This window comes from Dioscorea cayenensis, chromosome 1 (genome assembly GCF_009730915.1).
Source record: "Dioscorea cayenensis subsp. rotundata cultivar TDr96_F1 chromosome 1, TDr96_F1_v2_PseudoChromosome.rev07_lg8_w22 25.fasta, whole genome shotgun sequence".
NCBI lineage: Eukaryota > Viridiplantae > Streptophyta > Magnoliopsida > Dioscoreales > Dioscoreaceae > Dioscorea > Dioscorea cayenensis.
This window is the reverse complement of record NC_052471.1, coordinates 7,577,616-7,600,146: the sequence shown is the minus strand read 5'-3', so window position 1 is coordinate 7,600,146 and position 22,531 is coordinate 7,577,616. Positions and strand designations below refer to the sequence as shown.

The 22,531-nt window shown below is 42.2% G+C and overlaps 1 non-coding gene across 1 annotated transcript; it reads right to left on the bottom strand.

Annotated features, from left to right (window-relative positions):
- Positions 1 to 16,051: 16,051 nt before the first annotated feature.
- LOC120267001 lies at positions 16,052 to 16,158 on the bottom strand. Its single transcript, XR_005538350.1, has one exon. It is a non-coding gene; the product is annotated as a small nucleolar RNA R71 (small nucleolar RNA).
- Positions 16,159 to 22,531: the final 6,373 nt, after the last annotated feature.

Below are 22,531 nucleotides of genomic sequence, written 5' to 3'. Positions count from 1 at the left end.
CGCTGACTTCCTCGGAATAAATTATCTCGCAAGAAAGGCCTCAGACCATTTCATTCCAGGTCATGATGGAAACCTTTGGCAATGAATGAAGCCACTGCTTGGCTTTTCCTTTGAGATAGAATTAGAAGGCCCTCAATCTAATAGCATCATCCGATACTCCATTAATCACAAACTTCCAAAAAGTTCTCAATATGATTGTTTGGATCCTCATCGGCCAAACCATTGAACTGTGTTGATTATTGAATCATCTGTATGAATGACGGTTTTAGCTCAAAGTTCTGAGCTATGATCAGGGGTCGCACAATACTTGATTTGTGTGTCCAAAACTAAAGGTCTGGCAAAATTGAAAAGTGTTCTCTGTTGCTCATTATGTTCTGCCATATCATCCGACCCTTGACCTTCCACTTATGCTTAGATTGACTGTTCTTGTACAGGTTCTTTCTCCTTCTTCTAAGTGTTCACTCAAGCTCAGGATCTCCTTTAACAATTTGTAAAGTGTTTCCTCGGGTCATAACCTGGAGCTGCAACCAAAAAGAAAAGAAAAATCAGAACAATGATAGAATAAGAAGATATGAAATAGAATGAATGAATGAATAGATAAGGAGCAAAGTGCAAAGTATCACTAAATGCCTATCCCCCAGAAACGGCGCCAAAAACTTGACAACACCCCTTACGTGTGACCCATAAGTGCACGGGTTTGTTGAGTAATAAAATCCCAGGTGAGTGGGGTATCATATCCACAGGGAGTAGGGAATAAAAATACTTAAATTGCTACTTAACCAAGTAAAAATGAAAATGATTTTGTGATAAGATGTAATGTAAACAAGAATAAAAGGAACAAGAAAGAAAGGCACATGTAAATGAGAGATAAGACAATCGATATAGATGGGGTACTAATGAGTGTCCCGCAAGTGCACGGGGTCATCAAGTAATAGCTCTCATGCGAGCATGAGAGGGTTGTATTCCCTGGGCCCAAAGGAGCTACCCTTACTTCCTTTTCACTCGTTGTCTAACCTACAAATCACTTGATGCTTAATACTACTAACAAAAGTAAAACTAAGCAAGTAATTGTGAAAAGACCGATTGAGAATGTGAAAATCAAGAAGTGAGGGAGGTCACGGAAGTGTATCCCCCCGGAGTTACTAAGGGTTAGAAGAATGCTAGAAATACGAAGCAATTAGCACAGGAAAATCTCTAATTAGGGCCGATACTCAACCTAGGTCCAACCCTAATGGTTGGAGGGGTATAAAACACCCGATGGTCACGACGTGCTCGTACATACATCCCTATTAAGCAAGGTGTGTCTAGTACAAGGGCGATGATCACGCACCGAGTACAACCTATAAGTTGAAATATAGAGTTCTCATGCAAGATCAACACATAAAAGCGCATCAATCTTAAACAATGAACAAACCACATGCATTAAGCTAAATCATGCATTCAACAACAAAAGTTCACCCCAAGGTTCACCGACATCCAGTGACCTTGGGGTTTAACTGTTCATATAAGAAAGTACACAAGATAGGCTCATGGAAACAACTAATAAATGCATATAAAAACTCCCTCAAACAATGAGAACAAGAGGAGGAAAGAGGAAGACCGCAGATGTCTTCCATGAAGGCCGCAATAGGGGCGGCTTCCCACGTCATCTCTGATAAGTGCTTATGTGATATGAATGCGAAGCGTTCTTTCCTTACATTGAGCATTACTTTTCTCGAGTTTTAACACTAATATGTGTGTTTTTATGTTACTTTTATGCAAGTAGGATTGTGAAACCAATTATGAAGGAAAGAAGCCAATGTGGATCATAATGCACCGATTTTATAGGAAATCTTGCTAAGGTTCAAACGCGAAGACATAGGTCGGGTATGAGATGCTAGAGTGTGTGCAACCTCCTCGTATTTGAGTTAGCACAACCATTTAGAGGGGCAAAAGAGCAGTCACACTCAAGCATTCTGACTTATACACATAGAACAAGATCTCCACCAACTTGTCCGTCATTAAAAAAACAAAGCGATCCACGACTTGAACGTGTGCCCGTTTGCGTCACCTCGATGAAAGTATGGACTCGGGAAGTATTTTAGGCCAGGTACTGTAGCAGAGCACTGTAGCAAAAGTACTGTACCGGCTAACTTGAGAGAGGGTTTCAGCTAGGGTTTTGAGAGGTATTGGCTAGGGTTTTGGGGAGGTTCTACGGCTCTGACATCGTTATTCCTTTGGAAGAATGTTGGTAGGGGAGCTTCCGTCGAGGCGTATCCTATACCGGACAAGGGAATCCTTGGACGACGAGTAGAGGACTTTCCACAAGACCATCGACACGACCATCGAGGGGGTTTCTCTATGGATTCATTGCTTTTACATTCTACTTCTTTGATTGTACTTAGCTCCATGGAAAGCTAAACCCCTGGACCAAAGGGTGAGGTCTATAATTAGGAAGAGATTTATCACCTGGAATCCCTAGAGCTCATTGCAACTTTATTAGAGTGTGAGGTTGAGAGGTTATCTAATCTCTTCTCCGGGACATGTATAGAATTAGGCATAGTTGACCGTAGATTTGGGACTATGTATTTAAGGATTTGCATGACCCACCATTGCATTGATTAGGAAGCATAATAGAGGGTTCTTGCACTTGAAACGATTGTCCTAGGCGGAGCATTATCCGAGTACCCCATCTTTATCGATTGCCTTACCTCCTCCTTTACTCGTGCTCTCTTACTTGTTGTTTTTACTTTTGAGAATTGAATCATTGTCACACTTATCACTACTGATCTTTCACATAGCTAAGAAGCGGATTAAGTGTTTTCATTCCCTACTCCCTGTGGATTCGATACCCGCTCATCCGGGATTATTATTTCGACAAACCCGTGCACTTGCCGGATATACGCAAGGGGACCTTGTCAAGTTTTTGGTGCCGTTGCCGGGGAGTAGGCGTTTAGAGATACTTTGCACTTTGTTTTCTTAGCTATTTCACCATACATTCTATTTCATATCTTCTTATTGTATAATTGTTCAGATTTTTCCTTATTTCTTTTTTATTGCAGAAAATGATTAACATGTTTGAGTCATTTGACACTATCATGAGAATGGTTTAAAACGTAGAGCAGACAATTCAAACAGTTGCATTGCATGACATACCGTTTTATTCTCATCATGAGCAGTATATAACTCAACAGCAAGTAGAAGAATCGGTTGAAGAGTACATCGCTAGGATTCAAGGGCAAAGCTATGAATTAGATAATGTGATAAAGCAGTTTAAGAGATCCACGTCGGTGTCAATGAGTGATCAGTTGGAGGAAAGTGTAGAAAGAATCCTTGCCCAGTTTGATTCTTCCAATCAAGACCAAAGGCAAGAACTCTTTTCAGTGGGAGTTGCTATTTCAAAAGCGGAACTATGTGGAATGGACATGTTGATATCCATTGCAGATTGTAAAGAAATAGGTACCCAGGTGAAAGAAGAGGAGAATAACTGTGAACATGAGGCAAATGATTTCGAGGAGATTGATAGATTGAAGGAGGGCAGTTTGCTTCAATCAATTGTTGAACCACCAGAACTTGAGCTTAAAACTCTTCCCGCACATTTAAAATATGCATTCTTATTGGAAGAATCTAAACTCCCTGTGATTGTAGCTTCAAACTTGTCTGCGGAGTAGAAGGATAAGCTTGTTCGCATGTTGAAAAAGCACATATCAGCTATTTCATGGAAGATCTCCGATATTAAGGGTATAAACCCATCATTCTGCACTCATAAGATCCTAATGGAGGATGACTACAAATCTGTGATCCAACCTCAGCAAAGATTAAAACCGAATATGAAGGAGGTTGTCAAGGCGGAGGTAATAAAACTTTTGGATGCAGGAATCATCTACCCCTATATCCAACCGCAAGTGGGTGAGCCCGACCCAAGTTGTCCCAAAAAAAGGAGGAATGACAGTAGTAAAGAATGAAAAGAATGAGTTAATCCCAACTAGGACAGTTACTGGTTGGCGAGTTTGCATTGACTATAGAAGACTGAATGACGTCACTCGGAAAGATCACTTTCCTTTGCCATTTATTAACCAAATGTTGGAACGACTAGCGGGGCATCATTTCTATTGCTTCCTTGATGGCATGTTGGGATATTTTCAAATCCCAATAGCCCCAGAAGATCAGGTGAAAACCACATTTACTTGCCCTTATGGTACTTTTGCTTATAGAAGAATGCCTTTCGGGTTGTGTAACGCCCCTGCAACATTCCAGCGCTGCGCCATTGCCGGGGAGTAGGCGTTTAGAGATACTTTTGCTTATGGAAGTTTTCATGGATGATTTTTAAGTGTTCGGGGACTCTTTCAATGCTTGCTTAAATAATTTGGAAAGAGTATTAGTGAGATGTGAAGAGACGAATCTCATCCTCAACTTGGAGAAGTGTCACTTTATGGTACAAGAAGGCATTGTCCTTGGACATAAGATTTCCCAGGCAGGTATGGAGATGGATAAGGGGAAGATTGAGATAATTGAAAAGCTTCCTCCACCTACGAATGTGAAAGGGATCCGCAGTTTCTTGGGTCATGCAGGTTTTTACAGAAGGTTCATTAAGGACTTTTCGAAGATCTCCCAACCGTTGACCAAATTCTTGGAGAAGGATACCCCTTTTGATTTCGGAAACAACTGCCTGAATGCATTTAATGTGCTGAAAGAAAAGTTAGTACAAGCACCAATCCTGACAACACCAAAGTGGGATGAGCCGTTCGAAGTAATGTGTGATGCTAGTGATTATGCAGTGGGAGCGGTCATGGGTCAGAGGAGAAATAAGCAATTTCAACCGATCTATTATGCTATCAAGACTCTCACAACTGCACAAGAGAATTACACCACTACTAAAAAAGAATTATTAGCAGTAGTGTTTGCTTTTGATAAATTCAGACCATATCTCATCCTATCTAATGTCACAGTGTTCACAGATCATTCTGCACTCCGTTATCTCATGAACAAGGCAGATGCGAAGCCGAGATTGATTCGGTGGATATTGTTGTTGCAAGAATTTGATATAGAAATGAAAGATAAAAAGGGGACAGAGAATGTGGTTGCAGATCATCTGTCGAGGTTAGAAGATTGTGATGGGCAAGAACCGGCAAGCAAGGAAATTAATGATTTCTTCCATGAAGAGCATCTGTATGCGGTACAGAAATTAGAATCAAAAGATATTCCATGGTTCACAGATTTTGCGAATTATCTGTCAGGAAGTGTATTGAAGCAGGGTTTAAGCTTTCAAGAGAAGAAGAAATTTTTCAGTGACCTTAAGAATTTTTTCTGAGAAGATCCTTACCTGTTCCGTATTTGTGCAGATCAGGTGGTGCGAAGGTGTGTTTCTAGGGAGGAAGGTTGGAACATCATTGCACATTGTCATTCAGGCCCAGTGGGGGGGCATTATGCGTCAAGTTGAACTGCAGAGAAGGTTTTAGCCATTGGGTTTTATTGGCCGACCTTATTCCAAGATACTCATCAATTCGTTTTATGATGTGATAGTTGTCAAAGGGCTAGAAACTTATAATGAAGGGATGAGATGCCTCAAAATACTATGCAATTTTATGAGGTGTTTGATGTATGGGGAATTGATTTCATGGGACCATTTCCAAAGTCCAATGGTAATCAATACATTCTGGTAGCAGTTGATTATGTTTCCAAGTGGGTGGAAGCCCAGGCTCTTCCAACTAATGATGCAAGAACTGTGGTGAAGTTTTTGAAGAAGTTATTTACTCGATTTGGAACTCCAAGAATTATCATTAGCGATCGGGGAACCCATTTTTGTAACACACAATTGTCGAAAGTGTTAAAGCTTTATGGAGTTCATCATCGTCTTGCTACTCCTTACCATCTACAAACGAGTGGGCAAGTGGAGGTTACAAACAGAGAGCTCAAGAGAATCTTAACCAAATCAGTGGAACAAGGGAAACAAGATTGGTCTAAAAGGTTAGATGACACACTTTGGGCTCATAGAACAGCATACAAAACCCTAATAGGGAGCACTCCCTATAATTTAGTGTATGGAAAATCTTGCCATTTACTAGTGGAATTAGAGCACAAAGCATATTGGGCAATTAAAGTGATGAATTTCGACTTGCGCAAATCTGGAGAGCAACGAATATTACATCTCAACGAGTTAGATGAATGGAGGATGAAGGGATGTGAGGATGGAAGGATATATAAGGAAAGAATTCGGAAGTGGCATGACAAGCATATTAAGATTCTGAAGGACTTCAAAGCAGGCGATCAGGTGTTACTATTCAACTCTTGTCTATGTTTATTCCTGGGGAAACTCAAATCAAGGTAGTCTGGTCCGTATACCATAACTGAAGTTTCACCTCATGGAGCCATTGAGATTAACCATCCGGAGAAGGGTACATTCAAGGTGAATGGACATAGGCTAAAACCATACTATGGCGGAGAGATTTGTAGTGATATTAGAGAAGTATTTTTCCTCCATGAACCCCCGTGAGGTAAGGCAAGGTACATCAAGCTTAGTGACGTTAAACAAGCGCTTCTTGGGAGGCAACAAAAGTGTTTACTATTTCTTATCTTCTAGTTTATTTTGTTTGCAAGAATAATTTGTTAAGTGTTGGTTTCTTGATTTTTAGATGCTTTTGCTGAGATTTTCTTGTGGACCTTGTGTATTCATCATGTGTTTTCATGTGGAATTGGCGAAGTTGTGTCGTTTGAGCTTTATTTCATGTTTTTCACTGGTAAAACATGCACACTAGGGCAAGCTCTGAGTGTGTAGACATGTTCAGAAACTTTCTGCAGAGCCTGCAAGTTTTTCTAGGGCATCCAGTGAAAACGCACAGGCGTGTGGAATTTCCGCACGCCCGTGGATTTGTATTGCGAGCTCATCCAAAGAAGGCACAGGGGCGTGCGGCTGCCCCTATGAATGACCATGCGAATATCGCATGCCCGTGGGTAATTTACGCACGGGCGTGTGATTTCCTGCACAGTTTGTCAAATTATCCCAAGAGCGCACAGGGGCGTGGCCTCGCTCCTGTGGGCGACCTTGTGAAAACTCCACGGGCGTGGATAATTTCTGCACGCCCTTGCGAATCTCTGTAGAGGAGTCTTCTCTATCCCTAGAAGACACAGGGGTGTGTGCTTGCCCCTGTTAGTTGAGCTTGTGAATGTCCACGACTGTGCGTAAGTCCCGCACGGGCGTGCGGTGCACTTAGGATAGTTTCTCGGATATCCAGTGAAGCCATAGGGGCGTGTGTCTTCCCCTCTGAGACCTTCGTTTGAGGGCGCATGGGCGTGGGCGATTCCCGCACGCCCGTGTTGCTCTCCAGGAATTAAAAAGCTGTCTGCTCTCCCAATACATTGGTCACACCTTGTTCCTCAGCTGACCCTAAGCCGCCCAAAAAAACATTTTCTGACATTCTCCTGTCCTCCTATTGTTGCCTTTGAATCGATTGATTGTGCATTGTGCGGATTGTAGGGGTGTTTAGCTTCAACTCGTCGGTAAGCCTTTGTTTCCTCTCATCACCGACTTCCTTTGAGTCTAGATGATTACCTGCGATTAAAATGGATAATGCACATCGGTTTCTTACTAAAATGGTTATGATTTGTTTTTCAGAAGATCTGGAAGTGAGATAGGGATGTTGCTGGAAGAATGGCTACAAGGGCCGTGTGTTTTCCACGCCCCATGTAAGTGCATGGGCGTGTGGAATTTCCGCACGGCCGTGCGTTGTTATTTTTCGGCAATCTGAATGAAACTGATTGATTTTCTTTTTCTAATACATGCAGGTATGACCACCAGATCGAAGAAGGTAGTTGCTAAACGTCCTAGAGGGCCTGCCCCTGAGCCGGAAGTTATGGAATTCACACTTCCTGCGCATAGATCTCGGTTTGAGTGGTTAGCGAAGCTTAAGTTTGGTCAAACGTGAATCTCGGATGTTGGGTCACTCAAGAAGGTGCAACTAGCAGATGACATGGCTGATGAGGTCGAGAAACTATTATTGGTCGGTAGTTGGCACAAGTTATTGAATATTCATGACCCTGCTATCCAGTCACTCACTTTAGAGGTGCTTGCTTCATTTGAGTTCGACCGCTCTTATGCTCATTTTGATAGTGTCTGAGTTATTTAGTTCAAAGCTTTTGGGTAACATCATAGTATGAGCGTCACACAGTTCTCCACTAGACTTGGTCTATACGATGAGGAGTATACTGAGACTGAGGAGTATGAGAGTCTTCCAATTGACATATCGGGTTTATCTCCCAAGGAGGCGTATAAAATACTATGTGGTAAGCGGCGATATGAACCAGGACTGTCTAAGGCCTCATGTTTACCAGGACCTAGTTACAGATATCTTTACGCCATCATAAGCAGGTCAGTGAATGGTAGCGGTGATAGCACGGGAGTCATAAACAAGCAAGAACTTCTATATTTATACTCCATGGTTCGGAATGAGCCGGTCCATATGGGGCACTTTTTAGCAGAGTATTTGAAGCATCAAGGACAGTATCCCAGACTAGGTGTCATTTTCTCGGGTCCATACATTACTAGACTCATTTTAGGGATGGGTCTACGAGACACAATCAGCGGAGCCGAGAAGACGATAATACCAGCACCACTTGGGTTAGAGACAATGAGGCTCATGGGTTTGGTCAGTAAATATCCAGATGGTGTTTATGTGCTGAATATACCATTCGAGGATAAAGGTGATGAGCCTCAGTCAATACTAATGAAGACCGAGGCACCTCTAGTGGCGGAGAACGTACCCCCCGTACGTTTGTTTACACCATCTTGAGCCCATGATCGCTTTGAGAGGCTCGAGAATGCTTTAGGAGTGGTACGGACAGAGGTCTCCGAGATCAGGGCCACGCAGGCCACTCAGTACACAGAGTTCGTGTCATGTTTCGACGTATTACAGCAGATCTTAGAGCGAGACGTCGCCTCCTCATTTGTCTTGCGACCGAGGAATCCTCAGCCCCCCTCGGCATCTCCTGCACCCCCATCCTCTATACCAGCACCAGTGGATCCACCTTATGTTTCCCCACCACCAGCAGTAACAGAGGAGCCGACAGAGCGGAACACTGACATTTGACTTTATTTTTCTGCATTTTCTTTATTTTCCATTTTATTTTAGACTTGTTTACTCAGAAAGGATTCTCCTTCTGAGTTTATTTTCATTTTGCATCTCGAGTTGTATTCATTGTCTATCTTTTATATATACTCGAGTTATTTTTGTTTTATTGAGCTTCATTGAACCCCCTCGTGTATGCGTGCAGATGGTCTTGTCATCATGGGAATTAAGACTCTTTCATGGGCACGGCCAACGTGCTTCGGCACTTGCCCGTGTGAGCTTCACAACCCGTCGGAACATTACTCCCAAGGACATAGCTCCATCAAACGTGACACTAGGAGTCAGGGGAGTATTGTTTTAATTGCTTCTACCACATATATTCTTCATTGATATACATTATGAGTGAGCTTGCATGTGTACATTGGGGACAATGTACAACTTAAGTGTGTGTGTGTGTGGGGGAGTTTCATAGTGTACATATCTATTATATTAGTTTTGATTGTTACACATGCTCACATAGCCAATGGCAGTTCACTTTAGTTGCAATGATTGTATTCTTGAGTTTAGGAGAATTTTTAACATTGAATGTTTTCATGCTCTAGTTCTTGCTTGAATTTCTAGGAATTTTTACCCAATTGACATTTGTTACACTACTCACTCTTTAAAATCTTTTGGAAACTCATGTTTGATGTTAAATGGACTAGTTATAGTTGTGTTTTGTGTAAAAATAAAATGGAAAAAAATGGAAAATGAAAAGAAAGAACAAAATAGTTTTATTGTTTATTTGTGCTTGTTGGGTGGAAAGAGCTACCACCTATGAAGAATGAAGTTAATCTCATAAGTCGGATTCTAGCTATGCCCTAATGAGAGAAAGAGCTATCTTATAGGATGAGTGAAAGCTACCACTAAGGTAGAAAGAGCTACCACCTCGAAAGTGTGAAAGCCACTTTAGCGGCCGCTTTGGAAAGGGCTACCTTAGAGGATTTGTGAAGCTACTACCATCTTTGAAATTGTTGTCACTTTTGTAGATAAATAAGTCCCTTGTACTTAGAACTTTGAGGAGTATAGCTTGGGTTGTTTTGAGTGAGTTCACACACGCATACCCGATTTCGGGTTTGTTGTCCTTTTTGATTCAAGTTTTTTTAGCTAGAGCTTTGATTTTTTTGTATTTAATGTTGAAATTTCCCTTTACTTGTAGAATGCTCTCTTTGTACACTTTGGTGAACCTAAGGCCAACCACTTCCAATATTTCCTTCATCTATGCACGAATGTTTAATTTTTTTTGCTTGAGGACAAGCAAAAAGCTTAAGTGTGGGGAGTGTGATAAGTGCTTGTGTGATATGAATGCGAAGCATTCTTTCCTTATATTGAGCATTACTTTTCTCAGGGTTTTACACTAATATGTGTGTTTTTATGTTACTTTTATGCTGGTAGGATTGTGAAACCAATTATGAAGGAAAGAATCCAATGTGGATCATAATGCACTGATTTTGGAGGAAATCTTGCTAAGGTTCAAACGCGAAGACATAGGTCCGGTGTGAGATGCTAGAGTGTGTGCCAACCTGCACAACCATTTGGAGGGGCACAAGGGCAGTCACACACTCAAGCATTCTGACTTATGCACATAGAACAAGATTTCCACCAACTTGTTCGTCATTAAAGAAGCAAAGCGATCCACGACGTGAACGTGTGCTCGTTTGCGTCACCTCGATGAAAGTAGCAGCACTGTTCACAACCAGCTGAAAATGACAGTTTCAGAGAATCCGCACGGGCGTGTGGAAATTACTTACGCCCGTGTGGAAATTTCATAGGGGCGTGTGAAAAATCCACAGGACCGTGTGGATGCCCGATTCCAGCCCTATTTAAAGCCGATTTCAGCCCCGATTTCAGCATTCTTTTCTCCATCTTTTCCCCAACTTGAGAGAGGGTTTCTGCTAGAGTTTTGAGAGGTATTGTCTAGGGTTTTGGAGAGGTTCTATAGCTCTGACATCGTTATTCCTTTGGAAGAAGGTTGGTAGGGGAGCTTCCGTCGAGGCGTATCCTATACCAGATAAGGGAATCCTTGGACAACGAGTAGAGGACTTTCCACAAGACCATCTACATGACTATCAAGGAGGTTTCTCTATAGATTCATTGCTTTTACATTCTATTTCTTTGATTGTACTTAGCTCCATGGAGAGCTAAACCCCTAGTGGGTACTTGGGTATTTGTAAACCCTAGGATGTATTTGTTTCATTGAATCTCTTTATTATGCTTTCAATTAATTGATGTTTGTTGTGAGTTCCAACCTTGAATGCTTGATTGTATGAACATTTTCCCTAGAGTGACACTGGGGTTGAGAGTTCTTGTTGGTAACCTTATGAGTGAGTGACACACCACGAGCGTTAGACAAAGCTAGGTTGGAGAGGGTTGAGAGGGTGAGTCGAGAGATACAGGAGCATCCCCTTTTCGCTCCGATGTGATAGATTCTACCTCCATTGCTTGAGTTCTTTGAGGCCATAATAGAGTGAATGGTCTAAGGGATGGAAATCCGCTGGGGCTTAGTTGCGCGTGCAACGGAGTGAAGCGTTGAGGTGATCTTAGTATCTAGGGCTTAATCGTGGTTGGGGACCTTCCACCTGGACCAAAGGGTTTGGTTTATAATTAGGAAGAGATTTATCACCTGGAATCCCTAGAGTTCATTGCAACTCTATTCGAGTGTGAGGTTGAGAGGTTATCTAATCTCTCTTCCGGGACATGTAGAGAGTTAGGCATAGTTGACGTTAGATTTGGGACTATGTATTTAAGGATTTCTACGACTCACCATTGCATTGATTAGGAAGCATAATAGAGGGTTCTTGCACTTGAAACGATTGTCCTAGATGGAGTATTATCCGAGTACCCCATCTTTATCGATTGCCTTACCTTCTCCTTTACTCGTGCTCTCTTACTTGTTGTTTTTACTTTTGAGAATTGAATCATTGTCACACTTATCACTACTGATCTTTCACATAGCTAAGAAGTAGATTAAGTGTTTTTATTCCCTACTCCATGTGGATTCGATACCCGATCATCCGGGATTATTACTTTGACAAACCCGTCCACTTGCGGGATATACGCAAGGGGACCTTGTCAGTCTTCAATCTTCTCAAGGGTGGAATCGATGAAGATCTTGCCCAATGACGCTTCTCCCCTCAATTTTTCCTCTCTAGATCATCGAATTTGGCCTCGATTAGCTCGGGTGAAGTTGCCCCGCCGAGAGCCTCAAATATGGGAAGGAGATATGATGATAGAGAAAGCAAAGATTCCCAAAAAAAATGCCCTAGCTTTACTTAAAAATCATCTGCCCCAAGTCACATGGCTTGTCCGTGGGTTGTGCCGCTCCCGCGTAGATCACTGTTTTTCCGCACACAAAAAATCCGGGTCAGTGCTACAGTGCTCAGCTATAGTACTTTTGTTATAGTTAATCGTCTACAATACTGGCTCCGAATTCTCCAGCGTGTCACGCGGGCGCATAGTGCCCACGAGGTTCACAGCCTAATCCATGTAGGGCCCCAATTCCTTACCACAGTGTCTCAACAGTGTTCTTGCTTTGAAAACACGATTTTTGGTGCTGATTTCACTCCAATTGCGTTCCCAAGCTCAATGTAGCTTCTTCGAGGCTTGCAACAAGAATATAACCAATTTAGGCAAAACAAATAGCGCTGATTATTCTAAAATAGCATGCAAGCATATACAAAACCAACATATAAATATATATATTTAGGCTCTTATAAGGTACTCGGATATTGTTCCGCCTAGGACATTCATTTCAAACGCAAAACCAACTATTATGCTGCCCGACTAATGCATTAATGAGTCATGGAAATCCTTCAATACACGGTCTCAAATCTAATGTTAAACATGACTGAATCTATATGATGTCTCAGTGGAGAATTCAAATGAACTCAATACCTCACACTTGTATAGAATTGCATGGAGTTCAAGGGACAAGTGATAAACCCTCTTCCTAGATGTAGACCTAACCCTTTGGTCTAGGTGAGAGGTCCCTAATCACAATTAAGCCCTGGGTGCTAAAATCACTTTAACGCTTCACTCCGTTACCATTACAACTAAGCCCCAGCGGAAGGTCATCACTTAGCCCGTTCACTCTACTATGACCGCAAAGAACTCAAGGAAATGGAGGTAGGAAAAATCATGTCAGAGGGGAAAGGGGATGCTCCGCTATCTCTCGACTCACCCTCTCAACCTTCTCTAATCTAGCTTTATCTAACTGTCGTGGTGTGTCACTCACTCACAAGGGTTACCAACGTGAATTCTCAACCCTAGTGTCACTCTAAGGGAGCATTTAATCAATCAAACATTCAAGATTGGAACTCAATTAAAACATTAATTAAATAAAGTATAATAAAATGTTTAATGAAACAAATACATTCTAGGGTTAACAAATCCAAGTACCCACTAGGGGGTTTAGCTCTCCATAGAGCTAGTTACAATCAACAATTATATCGAATGTAAACGGAAGTAACTTGATAAGTGTTTACATGATAAGATTATGAAGTGTTCTTTCCTTATGTTGAGCATTAATTTTCTTGGGTTTTAACGCTAATATGTGTGCATTTGTGTTACTTTAATGCATACAGGGTTGTGGAGCCAAAAGTTAAACAAACAAGCCAATGTGGATCGTAAGCACACTATTTGGAGGAAATCTTGAGAAGGTCCAAACGTGAATACATAAGTCGGGTTCAAGATACAGGAATGTGTGCCAACCTCCGTGTACTCAAGTTAGCACTATAATTTAGAGGGACACAAAGGCAGTCACATTCAAGTATGCCAACTTGTGCATGTATAGCAAGATCTCCACCAAAGAGGTCGTCTAATGAAGAAATAAGGCGATCCACGACGTAAACGGGTGTCAGTTTGTATTACCTCAATGAAAGAATGGAGTCGGGAGTGTTTCGGGGGCGGTATTGTAGCAAAACAACGTAGCATTTTTCTATAGCAGTACTGTTCACAGCCGGCCCAAATTGAGCAAAATAGAGATTCCACACCCCCATGAGAAATATCCACAGGAGCGTGTGGATGCCTATTTCCAGCCTATTTAATGCCCATTTTAGCCCCGATTTCAGCATTCTTTTCTCCATCTTTTCAACAACTTGAGAGATGGTTATGGCTACTGTTTTGAGAGGTATTGGCTAGGGATTTGGTGAGGTTCTATAGCTCTGACATCGCACTCCATTTGGAAGAAGGTTAGTGATAGAGCTTTCGTCGGCATCGATCCAACGAGGTGTATACTACGCAGGACAAAGAGACCATTGGACGAGTAGAGGACTCTCCACAAGACCATCGCCATGACTATCAAGAGGATTTTTTATGGATTCTTTGCTTTTACATTCCATTTCATTGATTGTAACTAGCTCCATGGAGAGCTAAACCCCCTAGTGGGTACTTGGATATTTGTGAACCCTAGGATGTATTTGTTTCATTGAAGCTCTTTATTATGCTTTCAATTAATTGATGTTGTATTTAAGTTCCAAACTTGTATGCTTGATTGTAAGAATACTCCCTTAGAGTGACACTAGGGTTGAGAGTTCTTGTTGGTAACCCTTGTGAGTGAGTGACACACCATGAGAGTTAGACAAAGCTAGATTAGAGAGGTGTGAGAGTGTGAGTCGATAGGTAGCGGAGCGTCCCCTTTACCCTCTGGCGTGATTTATTCTACCTCTATTTCCTTGAGCGCTTTGCGGTTATAGTAGAGTGAATGGGATAACGGATGACATTCGGCTGGGCCTTAGTTGCAGAGGCAACAGAGTGAAGTGTTGAAGTGATTTTAGCACCTACAGCTTAATTCTGACTAGGGACCTTCCACTTGAACCAAAGGGTTAGGTTTTTATTTAGGAAGAGGATTTATCACTTGGAATCCCTAGAACTCATTGCAATTCTAAACGAGTGTTGGTGTTGAGATTATTAGATTTCTCCTTCGGGACATGTATATAGTTAGGCATGGTTGACCTTAGATTTGGGACCATGTATTTAAGGATCTCCACTACTCATTATTACATTAGTTAGAAAGCATAATAGAGGGTTTTTGCACTTGAACGATCATTCTAGGCGGAACAATATCCGGGTACCCGATTTATATCTATTTCCTTATCTTCTCTTTTACTTGTGATCTCTTTCTTGTTTCTTTCACTTTTGTTACATCACATTTTGTCACACAAATCACTATTCATCTTTCGCTTAGTTAAGAAACAATTCAAGTATTTTTATTCCCTACTCGCTGTGGATACGATACCCGCTCATCTGGGATTTATTACTTCGATAACCTGTGCACTTGCGGGATATACACAAGGGGATCTTGTCAAGTTTTTGGTTCCGTTGCCGAGGAGTAGGCGTTTAGAGATACTTTGTACTTTGTTTTCTTAGCTATTTATTCATTTATTTTATTTCACATCTTCTTTTCTTTCATCGTTCTGATTTTATTTTCTGCTTTTGGTGCAGTTTCAGTTATGACCAGAGGGAACTCCTCAATAATGATTGAAGGAGATCCTAAGCTTGAACGTACACTTAGAAGAAAAGGGAAAGAACCTGTGCAAGAACCATCTATTCTAGCTGATTTGGAATTAGAAGAATCTGAAAACATGGCAGAACAAAATGAACAACAGAGGACATTATCCGATTATGCCAGACCTTCAGTATTGGGGACATAATCGAGTATTGTGCATCCCCCGATTGCAGCTCAGAACTTCGAGCTAAAGCCAGCATTCATCCACATGTTGCAGCAATCCGCACAATTCAATGGTTTGGCCGATGAGGATCCAAATAGTCATATAGAGAACTTTCTCGATGTGTGTGATATGCTTAAGATAAATGGGGTGATAGATGATGCCATTAAGTTGAGAGCCTTCCCATTTTCCTTAAAGGGGAGAGCGAAGCAGTGGCTACACTCATTACCTAGAGCATCGATTACCACACGGGAGGAGATGGTAGAAGCTTTTCTTGCCCGTTATTTCCCTCCGGAAAAATCTGCAAAGCTTAGAAATGAGATCTCATCCTTTGTAGAACTGGAATTGTAGTCTCTATTTCAGACGTGGGAAAGGTTCAAGGAACTCTTGAGAAAGTGCCCTCAACATGGATTCCTAGAGTGGATGATTATTCAAACCTTTTATAAAGGGTTAAATCCAAGAACGAGGCAACTATTAGGTGTGACAACAGGAGGTACCTTAGGTTGCAAGACCCCCTGAGAGGCTCGTCAACTAATTGAAGAAATGGGGTTGAATAGCTATCAATGGAATGCTAAGGAGAAGAAAAAGGTGGCCGGGCTCCATGAAATAGATGCAGTAACTACAATGGCTACTCAAGTGGAATCATTGAGTAAGAAGTTAGACTTCTAACTTCAAATATAGTGGCGGCCGTGACTACTTGCACCGGGTGTGGTGGAGGGCATACCCCCTCTGAATGCCCGATCTCCATTGGTGGTGTATCTTCGGTTGAGAAAGTCGATTTTGTAGGCAATGCAATGAGAAATCAAGGGAATTCATATAGCAACACCTACAATCCAGGTTGGAAGAATCACACTAATTTTTGGTGGAGCAACCAAAGTTCACAAAAGGCCATAGCACCATCGGGTTTCCAACAACAACTAGCCCCAAACATTGAAAACCGCGTTTCAGGCTTGGAGGCCCATATTACCGATTTGTAGAAGGCCTTGACTAGGTTTGTGCAATCATCAGATACAAGGTTTCAATCAGTTGAGGCTACACTTCGTAACCACACTGCTTCTTTGCACAATCTTGAAAATCAAGTGGGGTAGATTGGGAAGTCTCTTTCTGAGAGACCACAAGAGAGCATGTGAAGGCGATCACTTTGAGAAGTAGTCAAGAGGTTGAAGGTAGGCTTCCGAGTAAGAAGCCCAATGAACATGCACCCGAGGTTATAGAGGTTGAAGAGGGAACAATCAAAGAGAATGAGGTGGCACCTCCATCTTTCAAGCCAAGAATCCCTTATCCCTCTAGATTGAAGAATGACCAAGGAGATGAACAGTACAAGAAGTTCCTAAGTTTGTTCAAGCAACTCCACATCAACATCCCCTTTGTTGAGGCATTGTCTCAAATGCCTAAGTATGCAAAATCCTTGAAGGACTTGTTAACTAACAAGAGAAAATTGGAGGAGAGTGCTTCAAGGATCTTAGATGCTTCTTGCTCGGTAGTTTTGCAAAAGAATATGCCGAACAAGAAGAAAGACCCGGGAAGCTTCATCATACCATGTAACATTGGCAACTTGGGTGAAGAAATGGCATTGGCAGACTCAGGGGCCAGTATCAACATCATGCCATACACCTTCTTTCAGAAGCTAGGCTTAGGAGAGCCTAGACCCACTCAGATGACTTCGCAATTGGCGGATCGAATGGTGAGACATCCGAGGGGTATCATTGAAGACATGGTTAACAAGCTTGACAAGTACATATTTCTTGTGGATTTTGTAGTGCTAGACATCGATGAGGATGTGGATGTACCTTTCATACTTGGGAGGCCATTCTTGCGCACTTCCAAGGCATTGATCGACATGGATGGCAGAGAGCTAACACTGAGGGTTGGAGATGACAAGCTCACATACCGCCTCGCCGAAGCCATGTGACATTCTCTCGATTTTGATGATACTTTATATTTTCTTGACACTACTGATGAGATTGTTGATGAATACATGCAGGAAATGTTCAACCTGGATTTGTACAAGGGTTTGTTCGACCAAGAGGTGGACAATGAAGAAGTAATGATGCTTGGTCCAACAGAAGAAGTACCATCTACCCCGGGGCTCATGAAGAAGGTGCTCTGGAAGATGAAGAGGGATAGGAGACACCATAGGAAACCATCCAAGGCTGTTGGAGATGTGCGTGAACCGAACAAATTAGAAGAACCATTGCTAGGTGGGCCCAAACCTGATAATTCTCCCTCTACCTTCAAGAGATTATGCTTATCATGTTTCCAAGCCATGGGTAAGAGGGCAACCTTCATTCATGATCCTCCGTGAGGTAAGATGAGGTACGTCAAGCTTAGTGACGTTAAACAAGCGCTTCTTGGGAGGCAACCCAAGTGTTTACTGTTTTTTTGGTTGAGTGGTGCAGTATTTGCATGAATAAAGTGTTGAGTGTTGTAGTCTTGATTTTTAGATGCTTTTGCTGTGTTTTATTGTGGGGATTTTAATGTCATCGTGTGTTTTCATGTGGATTTGGCTAAGTTTAGGTTGTTTGAGCTTATTTTTCGTGTTTTTTCTAGTTAAAGTTGCCTTATAAAGTCGGCTTTGAGTGTATACTTGTGTTCAGAAATTTTTTGCAGTGCTTACAAAGTTTTCTACATGTCCAGAGAAAACACACGCCCGTGTAGAATTTCAGCACAGGCGTGCGTTTTTGTTCAGAGCTCATCCAGAGATGGCACATGGGCCTGGACTCACCCCTATGGCCGAACCTGTGATAACCGCACAGGCGTGGGTATTTTCCACATGCCCATGTGGATCTCTGCAGAAGAACTCTCTCCATCCTGAGAAGACACAGGGGCATGTGCGTGCCCCTGTGAGTTGGGCCTCCGAATGTCCACGCCTGTGCGGAATTTCTGCACGGGCGTGTGAAACACTTAGCGATTCTTCTTACTTGGACAGTGGAGCCACAGGGGCTTGCGGCTGCCCTTGTGGGTCGGGCGCGGGCGTGGGTATTTTCCACACGCCCGTGCGAGAGCATTCAGAGATAGTGAGGGTATTCCCGAGAGCCCACAGGGGCATGCACCTGCCCCTGTGAAGCTCTCTTGTAGAGGCGCACGGGCGTGGGTAATTTCCGCACGCCCGTGGATGCACAGAACGCTAAGAGGCGTGAGTTCTCTTTAAAAGGATGACCGTTCTTCTTCATCCTCCCATTCTCCACTCGTCTGAGAGCACTCTCACACCGTTTCCAGACCTCGTATTGCCAATTTGGAGTGATTTTTGCTTTGTTTTATCGCGGTTTCAAAGTTTTCTAGTTTAACTCATCGGTAAGCCCTATCTTTTGGTTTCTTCGTCAATTCTTGATTTTATTAGATAAAACTGGTTGATGTTGCTTCGTTTCTACAATTAGAATTGTTATGCATGTTTAGAACGAAGTTAGGAGTAATTTAACAGTGCATTTTTTGGATCCACACAGACGTGCGGAAATTCCACAAGACCATGTGGAATTCTGTAGCACTACTAAAGTAGCTTATTTGATCGATTTTCTTTCAAAGTTTGCAAATTATGGCACCTCGATCAAAGAAGCAAGCTAATAAATGGCCGTGTAAGTCATCTCCTGAGTCTGAAAGCATGAGATTTACTATTCCCGAGCATTAGGCCCGTTTTGTACGGTTGTCAAGACTTCGGTTTGCACAGACTCGATTCCTAGACATGAGCATATTGAGAGATCTGCAGCAGGGAGATGAGTTCATAGATGAGGTCTATGATCTTGTTTCAGTGGGTGATTGGAGGCAGTTATTGTCGACTAGGGAACCAGCCATTTGTGAGCTTACACTTGAGGTCTTATCGTCATTCTAGTTTGATAGATCTTATACAAGATTTGATAGTTTGACGCCATTCAGTTCTAAACATTTGGACATCACCATAGCATGAGCATTACTCAGTTTGCAGTTCTGCTTGGCTTATATGAGGAGGCATTTATAGACAGTGAGGAGTATTCTCAGTTACCGACAGATTACCCTGGAGCTTTAACCCCACAGAGAGCTTACAGAGCATTGTATGGTCAGGGTCAGTATGAGCCAGGGGTATCCAAGGCCACGTGCCTTTCCTGACCTTTGTACCGATATTTACATGTCATTCTGAGTAGGTCGGTGAATGGCCGTGGTGATAGCGCCCGGTGTCCCGAGCCCTGGAAGAGCTTCGTGACTTTGTATTCGATGGTTCAGCGTATACCGATTTATCTAGGGCATATCTTCGCAGAGTACATCCGATATCAGGGGCAGTATACCAGATTGGGAGTGATCATCTTGGGCCCCTGCATTACGGGACCAGTTTTGGGTATGGGTCTCTTGGACTCGATTAGAGGGGCCGAGAAAACGAGTATACCTGCTCCCCTGAGCCTAGAGATGATGAGATTTTTTGGTATGATCCGCAAGGTTCAGACTGCAGTTTATGCCTTGGTTCTACCAGCTCCAGAGATAGCTGAGGAGGAGGGTGAAGATGCCGAGGCTTCACAGCCTGTTCCTGAGCCTCCACTGACACAGATGGAGATCGATATACCTCCCACGGCAAAGGAGCCACACCCAGTATGCAAGTTTTCACCATCTTGAGCCCATGATCATTTTGAGAGGCTCGAGAGAGCTGTGGGGGTGCTACGAATAGAGATCGCTGAGGTCCAGGCTACACAGGCCTTACAGTATATAGAGTTCATGGCACATTTCGATACGCTACAGCAGATTTTTGAGTGACATGTTGCCCCTTCTTTTGTTCTAAGACCTCGGACTCCCTCGGCATCACCGGCATCTCCATCACCAAGTCCAACACCGGTTGACCCTCTGACATCATGATTGCTTCCCAGCAAGTGTACGTGATCACCAAGTAATACCCTGTGAGTGACACCTGGGTCATATTCCATGGGGCAAAGGAAGTACTATTACTCACTCTTCATCTATTATCTAGCCTACAATTCTTAGTAAGGGGAGCAAATAGAATAAAATAAACTAACCTAAGCTAATCCTATTGTCGAGTAACTAGCACATGAATGTAAATAAACAAGTAAGTATCAAGCATGAGAAGGGAGTGTTTGGACAAGGAATCCACCTAGGGTTATCATTAAGTCCTAAACTAGGATGGATTAAAGATGCATTGACGATAATTGAGACCTAGAGACCTCATGAGTAGATTAGCCCCCAATTTCTAGGCGACTAACCCCTAATCCCATATGAATGTCGATCCGGATCTCTTCCAGATCAATACACCTATGATCGCATTAACTTCTAGGAGTTCTCTAATAGGAGTAAACCTAGTCTTCTTCGGCTTAAACCTAGTAATGGAGGGCTACCATAACCCAATTTCTTGGCATATAGGCACAAGTATCCCCTTTCAATCTTTCCTAGATCTGGTACACGTGAGTAGGTCACATCTACGCATATAACTCATAATAGAATTATGGATTTCTCCATACATGTAATTCTAAACATCAAAGCATGAAAGATTGAATCGCAAACAACCATCAAGTTAAATGAAGAACAACATCTCAAGTTCATACACAAGAATACATCCTAGGGTTCATCCAAATCCAAACACAACAATAAGTTAATCCCTCATGATAAGGGGCACTTATACAACATACAAGGAAGACAAAAACATAAAAGAAGTAATGAAAACCCCCTCTAGGTCGTGATCCCCTTGAATGGATAAAGCTTCACAAGTTTGTCGATGATGGCTTAGGTCTTCACTCCAACTCCTTCTCATTTGCTCCTCTCCCTCTTGGTGATGATGTATGCTCGTTTCCCACAAGGATTATCACCGAAAGTTGGCCGAGAGACCTCAAGGATGAGCGATGGCGGAGGCCCAAAAGGCCAAGGAAAAAGTCTCCTAGATCTGCCCTAAAAGTGAGCTTTTATACCCCGCCCCCCATGGCATACGGGTTGTATGGTACTCAAGAAACCTAAATTCGCACTATATAAGGGGTGCATACGAGGTCCATACAACCCCCATACTAGGTGGTATGAGGGTGGTATGGAAATCTTGGCAGACATCTTCAAATCATCGCGCTGCTATAGTACATATGGCCCCCATACTGGGTGGTATGGGGGTGGTAAGAAATGGCTGTTTTTTTTCTCTTTTCACCTAAATGATATCTTCTTGTTCTCCATGGCTTTCTTATGCCCTACAAAGCGAATAGTAGATGATTAAGCGCAAAACAGGCATCAAACCTCACAAAATACATGCAAAGTGAATACGTATATATATATATATATATATATATATATATATATATATATATATATATATATATATATATATATATATATATATATATGAAAATACCCTACATTTAGACACTTATCAAATATCCTCACACGTAAGCGCTTGCTTGTCCCCAAGCAAACAACTCATGAAAAAAAGAGATCGAAAAGTGGCTAAATGCATTACCTCCCGGCTTAAGCAAATATAAGACTCTAAAAAGCAATGGATAATGATACATAGATGTTGAGTTATAGTCAATAAGCATAATAAAAAAATATCCCTGCCTCACCCCTTATATGTTTTGTGCCGTGTAAGTGAACCTTATATCTCATTTGCCCTAATCTGGGTCTAGCCTAAGGACTTCAATCAAGATCGACTCTAGATGCTAATCACTTCACATACTGAAGAATACTAAGTCTTAACCTACTAAATGCTACTTCAATGGCCAAGTAAGGTCCTTCTAATTCCAAAACTCGAAACTAAATCCTTTTTTTACTCAAAACCTTTGGTAGGTATTCAAAAAGATCACTAGGGTTTTTTTATTTTTCGCTTTCCCCATTCATTGA